Below are 16,245 nucleotides of genomic sequence, written 5' to 3' on the forward strand. Positions count from 1 at the left end.
TGTTACAGAAGGGGAAAACTTTCTGGTCGGTAGTTAAACTAAAGAGGGAGAAAAACCAAGAGAAAAAAGTGCAAAGTTAACTCTACGCGATAGATCGGAGCCTCGTACTCGTGTACTCGTATCCAGCGCACCAGCATATATAATATATAATAGCCCAAGAAGACTGGAGGATAGTGGATGCTGGATAGTGGATGAAATGAAAGCAGATGAAAGAATGAATAGAGGATAGGAGCGGTTCGGAGCGAGATGAGAAGTGGATAGGTGCGCACGCGAAACAAGGTCGGGGAAAGAGTATTGGAGCTTCGCTGAGAGGAAAAGGTGCGCAAGTTAAGCAAAGAGGGACGCCGCGAGACGTCCAAGAGCGAGACGGACAGTAGGAAAAGGCAGAACTTTGCCAAGCCAGAGAACAGAGTAGAGTCAGCCCAGAACTCACTCTTGCTCGTATCGCGGCTGGTTCGCTCTTATACTTCGGACTTATATTACGTTAACAGCCTACACGAGATACGCGTGGTTAGCAAGGCTGAAGTGTCGCTGCAAAAGACCACGTGCCGTTCGATCGCCGGCTAGTTCATTACTGTTGTTATTTTGTGTTTTAGTTGTTATCCTCTCTATCACCGAGATCTACCCGCCTACCGGTTGTCTGTTTTCAGTGTTTGTTGTTCATTGGAATTTTTTAAACACTTTTGCCAACCAACACGTGGTGATTTTACAACAAATGGTGACTTATTTAAGTTTGAAAATTTACATTCACTAATTACATCAATATAATATCAAGTTTTAATTGAGGAATTACGTTTTATCAACCATCAGTGGATGATTGTTGTCTTCTCTCTCTGAAGGTAAGATTTAAAATTTAATAAACATTAATGATATTTTATTTATACTTTAGTTTAGTTATGATTAGTTCCATTCAATTGAAACACAGTCCTCAAGATTGGATTATTTCAATGAATTGGCTTGTGCGAATAAAAAGGGAGCTTGTGTAATATTTAAGCGCGGACGGATTTTCTCGCGGTATTAAATAGAGCTAGAGGAGGCACATTATTGAGTATTGTTGGGTCCAGGTTAAGATAGAACAGAGTGGGTAACGTTGTACTGTTTGCACCGGCTCTGCGGGGTCTCTGACCGGGCGTCCGCGCCTCTCAACTCGGCTCTGCTCTCTGGTATAATACTGAATACAGCTTGTGTGCTTAAACTTGTCGACGTTCTGCAGCATCGTCGTCGAGCTAGCTATTATCATACATAACACAGATACTACGAATATTCGGTAAGCGCGATTGACTGAAAATTAAAACTTTTCGCTATAAAATCTCAGTTATTATTACTGTAAAATTTAAAAACCGCAGAAAATCATTTTATCTCAAGCGACTATTGCGTCATTTTAAATTGTGGTATTTTTTATCTCGTTTTTTTATTCAGCTTTCTTAAATGCATTTAATTGATGATTTATATTCATTGTTATTCAGCAAAATGTTTTATTTTTATTATTAATGGAGATGTGTAAAAAAAAAAAAAAAAAAAAATATCTGATGGTTGGTTTAAAGTTTAAAAAATTGTTAAAAATCATGAGAAAGAAAAAATCCCCGGTAAATTTCTCCGTGAAAATAAATTCAGATGTTTATGTAGTATAGCCGAGATAAGCATCACTCGTGCACGTGGAATCACCGTATATATTATTACCTGAAAAAATTTAATATACTTACTTCTATACATTGATACATACGTGCATACTTTTTTACTAAGTAATATATAATAATAATATATAATACAACAGCAAACCAAAGTCATTTTTAGTGTATGGGCAAGAATATTCTGGATGAGAACTTCTCGAAGAGACCGTTACGTAAGAAACGATTGAATGCTCGTTCGCAAAAGCATAATAGTATACATCTAACTGACCGCTCTGTTCTCTGGTCTCTGTTATGCTGATGCTGAGTTCACGAGGATAAATTATTCCATGTCATTATTCATTACTATACATCGATATTAATTATGAGAAGAAAGTGCCAATGATGTGATACAATATCAACATCAAAAGATTTTTTTTTCTTTTTTTTTTCGAACTCCAGAATTAAAAAATTACAAGCAAACTTTTTAATTTTTAATTTTATTCTCCGGAATAATAAACAAATTAATTCAGTAAATTATTTTTTTGGCTATAAGTTTAACATATTAGACTTGATTAATTTAAAATAGATGTATATTTATTTATATAGATGTATGTAGATATATTTAATGCGTTAATTTTCTCCCTTGTCTGTGGTCTTCCTAGGTGGTACTATTTCGCATTGCTGCTGAGAATAGATTGTGCCGATTACCCAGACTTACTGTAACAACGTCGTGTATTAGAGCTTACATAGTCAAATTTATATCTATATATTGTTGTGAATGTAGGTTTATGTACATGTATATATAACTAAATACTATACGTGGAATAATGCGAGACAGATGACGTCAGAGTAATTATAAATAACATGGAGAATTATTTGGACTGGGGATTTATTGAGAAAATAGAGTAGTCTAAACAAAATAATGTTAAAGTTGTTTGAAAAATAATTTTTAATACATCTAAGTATGAATGTATGTATGTACGTGTTATCTGGCGGTATTGCGGCTTAGCTTTCTGGTGAAACAGCTCGCCGAAGAACGGGCAGAGCTCCCGCTCAGGCAGTGCCCGCAAGAAAGAAACGCGCCCGACTCTGGTGCATTGACCGCAGTTGACCACACGTCATCAAATAAGTGACGTCACGAGCACTGCAGAAATTCACGTCACGGTTGGTTGCATCCCTATGGGTTATGGGAGGTATTGAAAAATAAAACGCATTTTTTTTACAAGAATTAGGACACTTTAATTAAATTTTACTCGAAATTTTTCTTTCAATTGACTTTGATTTTAATTACGATATTTATTGTTGTTTCTTTGCCTTTCGTTTACATTATGCTGCACTTTCATTATGTACCACTGATAGGAACATATATATATTATATTTATGTACTGTGTACTATACAGATACAAGACGATTTGAGCGATTGCATTGCTGCGCAGAGAGACAGCGAGAAAGTCGGCAACTTTCTCCAGTGGGTTTAGTTTGCACCACACGGGTCACCAGCTACGGACATTAAGAGCAAACGTTTGCTAGTATCATATACTATTATTTTTTATTTTATATTATTGTTATTATGCATTTATAGAGGTACATAAAAGTTATCCATGAAAGCGCGTAGCACTTGAAGCTTTTATTAATATTATATCAAGTGTTAATAAATGCTTTTCATTGATACATTTAATGTGTCATTTAGTTTTTACTTTTAAATGTTTCATTAAAAGTATTTTAATGAGTGAATAATATAAAAGAGGTCACTTTTTAGTATAAATTAAAAAAAAAAAAAAAATAATAATTAAAAATTTTTCAATTAATTAAATGCAATTTTTTAAGTAAGCTGAAAGTTTTTTAAAAATTAAAATTTTTTAAGATTAGATAAAAGAGAAACTATTTTTGGTAAAGATTTTTTTTTTATATATTAATTTACACTGAACGCTGTATTATATTTTTAAATTGTTATTTTTTTCTTTTCCAATATTAGATATAAAAAATACCTGAGAGTTTAACGAACACTTGATATTGAGCAATTTGTTAGTAACATTGGCCCAAATATTGGCCAGTGATCCCAACAAAATGTGCGCGGCTTGTCGGCTCATCACTTTTCTGAGTCATATAAATATATACATGTATGTATAAGTATTAACTTAACTTAAGAGTATTATATGTATATAGTTATATTACGAATACGGAGGTGTCATTGACTGACACTGGCCCACAATTCGTACATTAACATCGGTTCACTGTAGGTCAAACTTTGAACGACACCTACGTTACAGAGGCGCGAGTGATATGAACACTAACTAGTAAAACGTACGAGGTACATGTGGATAATGTATAAATAATCTGTTTCACTATCGCCAATATAATTCGAGAAAAAGAGACATGATAGATTATGGAATTTTATATTTAGTTAGATTTACACAGTAAATATAATAGTGAGCGAAGCCGTACAACAGACAGACGGTTGTAAAAAAATCAATTTTAAGAAAACAGAAATAATACGGTAATGTTTAAACTAATTAGCCGATACAAGATTATTTAACTAGTGATTAGAATAAGAGTAAAATAAAATTGAAGCATCGGAATTAAATCTGTGGCGAGTTGCGTCACACGAGTTAATATAATGGTAATGAGTAATAATATTTTTTAGAGTGCAGTAAAATAAAATAATATTTTAAAAAGTTTATTTTATCTACTCGAGGTCGTTTTACGAATTAACATTGTAATAGGTGTTATTATTGTAATAGCTCTATAGATTATATTGATATTGTTAATTTACCTTGTATTTTAACACCTAAACTTCATTTTGTAACATTTTATTATGTTAAATATGAGATAATAGGAACCGTGGACCCCCCAATTTATATGTCACGGCAAGTCATTGGCTGATGAACCTTGACTATGTTACCTTATGCCTTAGGCAAGTCCGTGCCCGTTGAAATAAAATATTAGGAATCTGTCGGATCCGCCAATTCAAGGTTGAATATTTAAAAACAAAAAAGAGAATGGCTTTTGATAAGTTCATTAGAAGAATAATAAACCAGGGAAATCAAGGCTTTGTAAAAAAAGACCTTTTAATTTTATATATTTAAAACATTAAAGGTAATTTAATAATTAAACATAAATGTTGAGATATTTTTCATTGAAAAATTAATTATTTAAAAAGTAAATTCTATTTAAAAAAATTTTTTTTTAAATGAGCGCTAATTTAGCTCCCTTTTCTTTGTATAAAAATTACAATATAATATGTAAATTCATTTTATAAAATTGTATCCATATTTAAGTTATAATGAATTTAATAACGCCATTAATTGACGCGGAAGAGCAAAAGAGTAAAAAGTGTAAAAAAAAAAAAAAACGGAAGTAATGTAGATGGTTATCGGTAGTCTCGTTCTGTTCGGGAAATCATGGAAAAGTGTTTACTGCAGAACTTCACAAGTAAACGCGGGAAAGTATTTTTCAACGGCTGTTATTGGGTTTAGATGTTACGCAGACCCGCAGAAAATACTTGCACTTTCGTTAGAAAGTTTTGAATCGTTCACCATCCGTTGCAATTTAACCACGGACCTTCTCAAACGTTTTAATTATACATTTCCGTATATACCAGCATAGTACGCCATATAATTTTTTTTTTTTTAGTGCTCTGCTGACAAGTAAATCTATTGTGTGTTGCAACAATAAATAATATATTAAAATATATATCTATATCTATATATAATGTGATATTATTCATTGTGTCTACGAGGCTACGTACCTAAATTAAATTCCTAGCGTCGAGTAGATTGTAATTTAAAAAGCTCCGTAATGTCTATAATAGCAAACACCTCTACGCATTCAGTACTGACATTGTAAACCCATCTCACTTGTTATGTGCGTGTATATAAATATAAAAATGATCTTGACATAATATTTAATAATCCTTTGACGAGTTAAAAGGAAAAAATCAATCAGGGTTACAAAAAATTATATTTTCAATTTTATTTATTTATTTATTCTGTAAATATTTGATGTTTATTTTCCAGTAAATCGATTCTTTTTTTAATTATCATTTATGATTTCTTTAATGGAAAGTAAACGTTAATTTTTTATAAGAATAAAATTATTCCATTAATTTTTTTTTAGAAAAACTAGTTAAAAAAAAAAACACATTATATTATTTATGAAAATAAATCACAAAATTTTTATTAGAATATTTATAGAAATTCCACTTTTATCTTTTTTGTGAAATTTGAATCAAATTTTACAGAATTTTGTTTTTCTTTTTTAAATATAAAAAAAATAATATTGAAATTAAAAAATATTTTTTTTTTAAAGAAATTATAACTGAAAAAATTCTACTTGTAGAAATAGTAAAAAACTCTAAGCGCCATTTAAAAAAAAAAAATTCGAGATCTAATTAAGTTTTTGAAAAAAAGAGTTTAATTTTTACTCTAAAACATTTAAAATAATTAAAATTAATTTAGCAGACATTTAATAATTTTTTTAACAAATAAATTATTGCGAAAAAAAATTGACGAGTAGAAATTTTAAGAAATTAAAAATGCAATTTTTTTAAAAACAATTTTCGTTAAAAACTAGTCAAAATTGCCAATTTTAATGTCATTTTAAAATATCTTCTTTATAATCATCTTTTGATTTCTTCTTATCAAACTTAATTTTCTACAAAATTCCCCAAGCTCATTTCCTGAAAAAAAAAGATCCTTCATACCCTAAAAAACCAATTTCAATCAATAATTACTTAAAAAAAACCCACTCCCTCAAGTTAATTATCAAAAAATCCTGTGCGTCATTCAATAAAAAACCAATTACTACCTTACGCACTAAACCATGCAAGTTATCCATTGATACACAAAATCTAACCTAAAAAAGTGTTTGGCAGTTAAGTACCGCCCCAATTCAATGATAAATATCATTAAAGATTAGCTGCACACTCTTGATAGAATGACATCAAAGTTAGCTGTCACTTGACAATTTTTTAATTTTTCTAACAAATAAATTTGCTCCAAAAAATTGCATTTGTAATTTTTTAAAATTTCTAGATGTCAATTTTTTTTCTCCATAATTTATTTTTTTCAAAAATGATTAACTATCTGCTGTTAATTTTCACGTTGATAGAACCTAAAAAAAATGAAATATTAATCCAATTAATGTGTCTTATGTCTCCAGTGATTATTGATGCTCGATCTCTTTCAATTAGATAACAAAATCTGTAAAACTATCTCACTTATCTCTGCGTGTAGAGTTTCGAGTATGTTTAGTAGTTGGACATTATTCTACATAGCGTAGTTGTAGTTGTAGTTAAAGTAGAAAATGTGTGAGCGCAACTTAACTCGGTGGCCGTGGCTATGGCCTTACTAGCCCCCTCCGTCTTACCGAATCCACGCGACGTGTGCACTGTGTGTATCGTCGTCGTTCATCGTCATTATCATTGTGTTTAATGTACTCACTCACACAGACAGAGCATACAGGTACCTCCACCTATACACTAGATGTACTATTTTTATATATGTATATATACACACATATGCGGTAAATAAATGAGCAAAAGCGAGACGCATGTATTATGAAGACTATACGTACCTCGAGTTAGTAAGAGCAAGCGTAGAGACAGTACATACTCTAGACTCTAGTGTAGCACTTAACTTATAGAGCTGTGCTATTATATATATATATATATATATATTTATACATACATACATACATGTTTATATATGATACACTAGTGTAGTTGTGTAGTTGTGTAGTAGCGAGGGCGAGCCGAACAGAGAAAAACAGAGAGGGAATTATCTCAGGCCGAGGAGAAAAGAGGAGTAAACCTTCCTTCTGGGAGAGAGGTCCGGGAGGGTGTAAAGAGTATCTAACCTAGGATAGTGGTGTTTAGCGGTGGCTAGGCTAGGCAAACTCTCGATCGAGTAGTTGCCGCTTCGACGCTGCGGCTGCGTTCAGTGTTCCTTCTTCGCGCGTACCATTCATTGTACTCACATAGACTTAAAAATTTATTTACTATCTTTTACGTTTATTATTATTACATATATTATATATGTTTTACATGATATATATTATATGATCATAGGCAATAATAATAATAATAATTTAAAAAATTTTGATATATATATATATATGTGAATTTATATACTTGTAGCTGATTTTTTATATGAAACTCTTTTACAACTCGATAAGTGTCGCGAATGGTTGTGAACCTGTCACTGCATAGATAATAAGTGGAGACATTTTATGAATATAATTATAATTGATTTTAAAATTGATTGTTAAGTGATAACAAGTGTCGCAAAGACATTCTTCGCAAGTGATTTAATGCCAGTTACGAAAATGTTTGATTAAAAAAAAAAAGAAGAAAGAGAAATAAAACTTTTGTTTTAGTTTGAGGAATTTTTGAGTAAGATAATATTATGGTTGTATGGTTAATTAAAACTTCCTTGATTTGAATAATCGGTGACGTAAATGTGCGTCCTCCCCGCGATCTTTATGCAATAAGTGTCGCAAGTTGAGTCAAGATTCGCTGTAAATCCATGGATGTTTTAATATACATTTTATATTGTTGTATATTTTAATTAATGCTACTGTTTTAAAATTCAACACTGAATTTGGTAATTTGTGCATGAGTTACGAAATTTGTTTACTGTTTTTTTTTTTTTTTTTTTTATGTTATTATTTTCATTTAATTATTATTTGAATATTAAATATTAAATAAAGATTTGTTTAATCGCAGGTGAGACGAATTCATGTGCTGACAGTGAAGTTTTGTTATGTATATTGCATTAGTTGTCGGTTGATGGTGAACCTGAACGGTCGACGTGACAATAATTTTTGTTTTATTGTATTTTTGGTTGCTGTTTAAGTGATTACAATTGGAGGTTTTTTATTCGGTAAGATTTGATTTGATTTATTTTTTAGTTTTTAATTGTGTAGTGGAATTACCAGATTTGACTATTTTTTAGTTTGTTTTGTTTATTAGTAAATTATTTATAGAGAAATTTAAAAACTGGCTTTTCATTTTTTTTTAAATATTTCTTTTTGTTAAAATTTTTTATAATTTCAGCCAACACTTTATTATTTTTCGATTTTATTTAACGGATACATTAATTCTAGAAAATTATTTAAAAAAAATTTTTTATGAATTTTTTTTTTTTCAGAATTTATTAATTAAAAAACATTTTAAAAATTTTTTAATTTGTTTTAAATTTATTGGAATTTTTTAAAAATAAATTATTACTGAATGCAATAGATATTAAAAATAAAATAAAGAAAAAATTTTTGAATTGAAAAATAAAAAAAATTACAAGTTCAAATTTTTTAAATATTTTTCATAATAATCGATTTGTAAAAAAAAAAACTAAATTGATTTAAAATATTTACTAATTTAAATATCATTTAAAATTTTTTATTTATTTATTCAATAATTATAAAATTTGTTGAATAAATAGCACAAAAAACAAAATTCATGCAGTTTTTTATAAATTTTTCTAAAAAAAAAAAAATTGTCAGACATCTGGTAATTTCAGTACAATTTTTAAGTATATGTATTTGTACTTTATTTTGTCAAAACTTTTAGTGAAAGTGCCAAGTGTGTAATTTGGTTTTGAATAGCGCGCCAAGGCTGCACAGATTTAGTTTTTGCCAATTAAAAACATATAGATTTAACATTCTGCTTCTGGCGTCAGACCTTGTCATTTATACATTATTTTTATTGATATTATTAATATAATATATATTTTTAAATAATATCCAATATGCGTTTGTTTTTTTCGAGTTAGAGCCGTGTAGTGAATGAATCATCATTTATATCTTGTGTAAAAAACTAGTCACGGCGGAATAGGGATATATTTATACGGATAGTTGGTGTATAGTTAATACATATAAGTATGTATATATTTTCTATAAAATTATTTTAAGTCTAGGTCAACCTTCAAACGCAGCTTTTCACGTTGCCGCGAGTTTATTCTATTTCACACATATCGAATGTGTGATTTTACACCTCCTTTATCTGTCTTTTTAAATCTCGGCTAAACAACGTTGGATTTAAACTTGCCAGAAAATTTGTCAGGTCTTTAAAAATTAAATTCATCAGTGAATTATTTTTATTTATAATTTGTAAATGAAAATTTCATTCATTTTCATTATATTTTGGCTTGCTGTACAAATAACTACTCATATATTTTATTTGAGAAAATTATAAATTATTAAACTCATAGAAGAAATTAATTTCATTAATTTAATATGAATTTTATGAAAAATTTTAAACATGAATGATTTAATTTATTTTTATTTCAATGTCAAACAATGAAAAAAAAAAACAATTGAAAAAACAATTCTTTACATGTAAAATTAATATACTTCATTTAAGATTATCTTCAATACAATCCAGAAATTTTAAAAACAAAAATATTTAAATCATGCAAAATTTTAAATTTCTCAAATGAATTTTTTTTGCTCCAAAAAATTTTGATTAAAAAATTAAAAAATTAAACGCAAAGAAATTAATTTAATTTAAGAGAAAAAAATCTTATATCAAGAAGATAATTTCAAAAAATTTTGATTTTCAATCAAGTAATACTATTTTTTAGTTCAAAAATTTTTCTGCTTCGTCAAACCCCTCAAAATAATTTTTTTTCTCAAAACAAGTTAATTTTTTTTTATCAGTGTAGAGTTTTGATTTCATTTTGAATTAAATTTTACACAAATTTGATGTATTTTCTATTAATTAATTGAAAATAATCAATCTTCATAGACAAGTTGGCTATCAGTAAATTAATTGCAATTATAGACCGTGATAACTTTGAAGTAAATTAGTGCCCTAGATCGGAGTCAAATGTTTCGCTCCCAATCCGGAGAAAAAGTTTTAAGGACATGGAAAAAAAATGTGTAAAACAAAAAAGGTATCCTTGAGTCCGGCCGAATGCACAGTAAAAGTAATTGACCTTAAGCCTTCGCGCAACTAACGAGAGAAAGACTGACTCGATATAATACGTAATATAACGAGTAGTAGAGGTCCAAAGCCGCAGCATACAGCCAGAGCTGATGCAAAAAATAAGAGTAAAGCCAAATACAAAATACAAAAAAGAGACTTCAAGGCATGGGTTTAGTTTGTCCATGTGACCTATCCTCTGGACCAGTGGGTCTTCGAACCCGATTTGGGACAAGACCTTGACTCTCTCCATTTCCAGCCCAACCTAGTCCTTCTGATTCCCATCTCACCGTCTAAAATTCTTTTAACCCAATCTGTATCTGTATCTGTATCTATATTATATGTAATCGTTGACCTTCACTGTAACCTCGAATAGGGACTAATGTAAGCTGGCAATCAATGACGCAACATGGGGCGATATATATATATATATATATATATATATATATATATATATATATATATATATATATATATACATACATATACATATTAGTACCTTGAAAAGCCCCCCAGAATAATATTAACTCAGGCCATAAATCAAGTGCATAAACCCTTCCTCTCGGTATAGTAATACTATTTTACATTTCACTTACGTATGTCGTCACTTTGTAAAATTAACGATACAGCCCATCATAACTGATGCATAAGTGCAAAAAAAAAGTATTATGTCAAAAATACTAATTCAGTTGTGGCTTTATCTCGTGACGGGTAAATATGTCTTAAGTTATAACTCCGGTTAAATATAACGAATGATGAAAATAATATTAAAAACTCGGGAAATCCAAAAGCGCAATTGGTAATATAAATAGAAAAATTTTTGGGAAATCCAAAAAGCTGATCTTGCAATTTTAATTTTTTCTACGAAGAAATTTTTTTGTTGAAAATTTGGAATTTAGTTGTAGAATTTATGTTTTGTATTTATTTATTTAAATTTTCTATGCAGACTTATAAATTGTTAATGAAAATTAATGATTTAAATGATTTAAATACTGGTAAGATTATGCTGGATTCGAACTCGCGACCTTATACTTGCAAGGCCGTTACAATCCCACGATAAATCTATACTTGGGAAATTTTATATTGATTTTTCAATTTTGAAGTTTTCGTTTTTATGAATTTATCTTTTGCTTTTGATGAACAATTTTAAAAAAATTTTTATTTTAATTTTCAAAGTTGATTTTAGTATTTTGTTAATTTTATTTTATCAATTCTTCACCAATATTTCCATGATTAACTATTAGATTGACGTCTTGCTGGATTATAATAAAAATTAAATAACAATTTGAACCACAAAAAAATTATATCCGATGACATAAAGTTTGTAAATTTGTAAGCAGAAGCAAAATTCAATTAAAAATTTTTTTCCATTTCAAAAATTTTATATTTAACGTCATATTTTTTTTTTATTTTCAAACTAAAAGTTTTTCATAAATTAATAAATTTTTATGATAAGTAACCGATTAAATATTTAACTGAACACTTGTGTTATTAGTTCTTCGTATGATAAATTAAAATCGATGTTATTGATGCCAAGTAATACTCGTTCCTCATTAGTAGAATGTTTACATCAGCTATCACTTTTTTTATCGCAAATAACTCATTTACTCAACGCAATTGAACCATTCAAATAAATACACTAAAAACTTATCAACAAATTAATTACAAATGAAAATTTGTTTGAACATTTCAAAATTGCATTGAATAAATTTTTCTATGAGAAAAATATTACCAAGAAAAAAAAAATTTTAATAAAAATAAAAAATTAAATACTCGAATCTATTTGAGATAAGCTGGAGTGTTTCTCTATGAGGGCTGGTCAGCTTACTCGTATATATATATATATATATATATATATATATATATATATATATATATATATATATATATATATATATATATATATATATATAGACAGATAGATAGTTATATGTACATAGGAGCGTATAATAACGTCACTTGCCGCGCAATTGCGGAAGGCTAGACGATCGGAAGGCCGTACCAATGTTAACATATCTCGTATATTTAAACACTAAAGTTAACTATTTATTTATCTGACGATTTTATTACAAGTAAATAAATATACAAGCGAGAAAATATCCGGATTTCTTTTGGACACAAAAATATATATTTAAAAAAATTTTCGGTTTATTTAAAAATATTTTAAGACTTCAATAAAAACATAAAACAAATAATTAAAAAATTAAAATCCTTTTTTTAAATCGTTGGAAATTAGAATTTTTTTTTCTTGAAAAATGGTCAAGAAAGTTTTTTTTTATTTTCCAGATTTTTTGGTAGAAAGTTTTTTATTTAAATTTTAATTAGTTGAAAAAATTAATTTCAAGCTAAAATCCTGAAATTTCTTACAATACTTTAGTTTTGTAATTTATTTAATAAATTTTATATTATGAACTCTATAAAAAGAATCAATTTATGCATCAAAGGCTTTCAATTTCCGCTTTAATAAAATTTTTTCTATTTAAAAAAATTCGACTAAAATATAAATAATTTGAGGAAGTGGGGTTCGCTCTATTTCTGACTGTGGAAAATCTAAAAATAAACGATCACAATATTTTTTTTCCATTTTATTCTCTTTAGGATTGATGACTAAAAAATAAAAAAATTGATTATTTCAACGAGTTGTTCAATTAAAAAAAAAAAAGGTCAATTTTTTGCGAGTGACATTTAATTTACTTGAATAGATTTTTATAATTACACTCCAAAAAATTTTTTTTACTCGTATCAACTATGGAAATAATATTTACAATTAATACCAGCAAGTAATATCTAATAATTAAATTTTTATAATTTTTATACGTTGCTATAAACTTTTTTCCGTGGTGTAAAAGTGTATTTTCATTTAGTGATAGTCAAGGTCTGGCCTCGAAAGATAAAGTGTCTAATGCAAGAGGCCAAAGTTTCTCACGAGATGGAATAAAATAGTAGACATATGTGGAAAAATATGAATGTCTATTAAAGATTCTTTTGTCTACTGTGGGGAGATAGGAGTACGTGGTACCGGGTGCGTAGATTGTACTCATATTTTATTCGTAGTGAAGTTAATGTATACATATATACATGTATATGACAGTGTAGTGTAGTTTAGATGCTGTGAAAATTCTTTATAAAACAATAATTATTAATTATCATTGAAACGCTCAACTTATTTCTTTCTCTTTCTTAATCGCGGCTCACAACTCGCGGCTAAAGTTTTGACCTTGTCTGATGGTGAGTTTCGAGTCATCGACGAAGATCTCTGTGTTTGCCGAGGTCTTACTAGCATCATTGCACCTCCAAGGTACTGGCCGGTTGGCCCTGGCTGCCAACCATTACGTGTAATTCACTAATACTCAATACAAATACTCGATAATTTTATTACTTTTACTAGAAATTTTAATCGCACGCCTTCATTTCGGCCACAAGAAATTGCGACATTAATGAAAAAAATTAATTTGACTTCAAAAAACAACTCTTGAACCAAGAAAATAATTTTTAAAAATTATTTATCATCTTAAATTAAGTAAAAAATTTTTTTTTCGTTTACTTTTTGAGTTTTACTTCATCAAATAATTTTTCATCTTGATTCAAAATAATAAAATTCTTAAAAATTATTTTTATACTTCAAGAATTTTTCTCTTGAGTCAAGATAATTTTTTTATGAGTGTACGGAAGTTATTTACAATAATTTTATAATTAATTAATTTCACAAATAATTAATTTTACGTTATAAAGTAATTTTCTCTCTAAGACCTTATTGATCTTTTTTTTTATCACTAATAGACTTTTCTATCGTGTAAGTCATGGAAAGAGTATTATATTGGAGTTAGCTCGATATCTATTGATAAAAAATTTGCCAAAACTTTGAAGATGCCGAAAAAACTAAAGTGCTGAAAATTAAGACTTCAATCCGTATTATTTCTTCACTTGAGTCTTTTTAGGGCTTTTTTTTTTTTATCTCTTATATAATATATTATTTTTCTGACACTTAAGAGTCCTAGTAGACCAGAAGAGTATCCCATGGGATTTAACTCGATATCTACGAATAGAAAATCTTACACTAAAAAAGAAACTACTCGATTCAAGAAAAATATTTTCTTGAAAATTTTATTCTCGCTTTGAGATATTCAGTTTTAATTAATTTAAGAATTTTACGAATTTGATGTAACATTTTACTTTTTTCAAACAAAATAATTTATATTTCACTCTACAATTTTTTTTTATCGTCAAACATAAGTATCAAATTTCAGAATAAGTTCAGGTTAAATTTTTTTTTCTTTCAGATTATTTTTGATATTTAAAATTCAAAAACTTTTTCTCAGACCGAGAATATAAAAAATTTTTTAAAGAAAAACAATTGTTCGTTTTAAAAAACTGAACTTTTAGCAAATAAATTAGATGTTATCTCATTAAAGCAATATAATCTTGATTGAAGACGTTAAATTTCTCAATCTAAGAAAATAAGTTCAGTTTAAAGACAAATAATTCCCGAATTAAGAAACTTATTTTTCTCCAAATTAATTTTCTTGAATCAAATATTTTTTTTTGTGTAGATAAATTTTTATTTTTATAAAATTACAGTATTAAAAAAAATATTTGTCAGGCATAAAATTTTTCAATGATAAAAAAAATTTTTTTTTACAAATTATCATTATTATTACTATTTAGAAGTTAGCATATAATAAATATTATTCGAAAATTATTCATTAGGAGGTGATAATAATAATAATTGTTATGCCTTAACAGCTTGACGCGTGGTTGCGCATATAATTGCTTCCATAAAATTACACATACATGCTATTCACTATCCTCAATGTCAAATTTCGAGTATGAATAAATAAAAGAGGGAATAGCGGGTAGAATGGGACGGCAATGAGTGAAATATTTGAGAGTAACATTGTTATAAGTTACAACAATAAAGGTGTTGGGTAAATAAAAGAGAGAAAAGTAAAGCGATACAATGTACAATTAACACGGTTGGAAATGTAGCTAACTAAATAAGTTACTTATGACTCTAGGAGTGCATTAACCTCTTAACGTTGGCACTAAGTATAGAGGCATGGGTGCGCAACTACACGGGTACCAAGATCCGAGTGTAGAGTTACACTAGGAGAGTAATAATATAAGTTTAGTTTAGCTGAGTTGAGTTAACTTGGTAACGAATAATTGTAGACGTAGACGGCTAACTCTCTCGACAAATCGAAAGTGCTGAGGATAGAGACTTTAAGGAGGAGTTCTCTGTAACCCAGGAGGTCGAGGAGGTGGTCCGCTGGGTATAAAGAAAGAGAAAGAGATGATAACTTATATTCCCCGGTAAGGCTAGACTTTCTCTGATCAAGTAGGAGAGCGAAAGTGAGAGGCCCTCCTACTTGTAGAGTCTTTGCTTTTGCTGTATATATTTTTGCTAACATATATGTGTATATGTAGATACTTATGGCCCTGACAGACCAACGATATTCCTACGCTAGAATCAGAAGCACCCTCGCCCCACTTACAGGCTGCTTTCACCAGAATAATTCACTCTTTAGTTCACCGGATATAAATTTAATCGAAATTTTTTTAATTTATATAAAGCTACAGGTGTTTTGGGATTATTTTTTTATATTTACATATTTTATAGTAGTTGACTTGTCAAATTTTTGCAATAAATTTGAGAAAACATTTATTAACAGTAAAAATATTTCAAATTTTTTAGAGTAATTTTAAAGTTGAAATTCT

At 28.5% G+C, this 16,245-nt stretch overlaps 1 protein-coding gene across 4 annotated transcripts in view; it reads left to right on the forward strand.

The window, feature by feature from the left end:
* Eip74ef (Ecdysone-induced protein E74) overlaps positions 1–16,245 on the forward strand; it is a 103,468-nt gene that overhangs the window by 1,988 nt on the left and 85,235 nt on the right. For 2 of the 4 annotated variants that reach the window (XM_074256632.1, XM_074256637.1), the window contains exons 4-6: positions 9–318; positions 597–839; positions 8,335–8,491. The gene's annotated coding sequence lies outside the window, so the exon portion shown is untranslated. Of the gene's footprint in view, positions 1–8; positions 319–596; positions 840–7,513; positions 8,213–8,334; positions 8,492–16,245 lie in introns of those variants that run through there. The other 2 variants (XM_074256636.1, XM_074256633.1) reach the window with 2 other exon arrangements.

Source organism: Cotesia typhae, unplaced genomic scaffold (genome assembly GCF_013202065.1).
Source record: "Cotesia typhae breed Kobodo isofemale line unplaced genomic scaffold, CoteBio_Ctyphae scaffold_152, whole genome shotgun sequence".
Classification (NCBI taxonomy): Eukaryota; Metazoa; Arthropoda; class Insecta; order Hymenoptera; family Braconidae; genus Cotesia; species Cotesia typhae.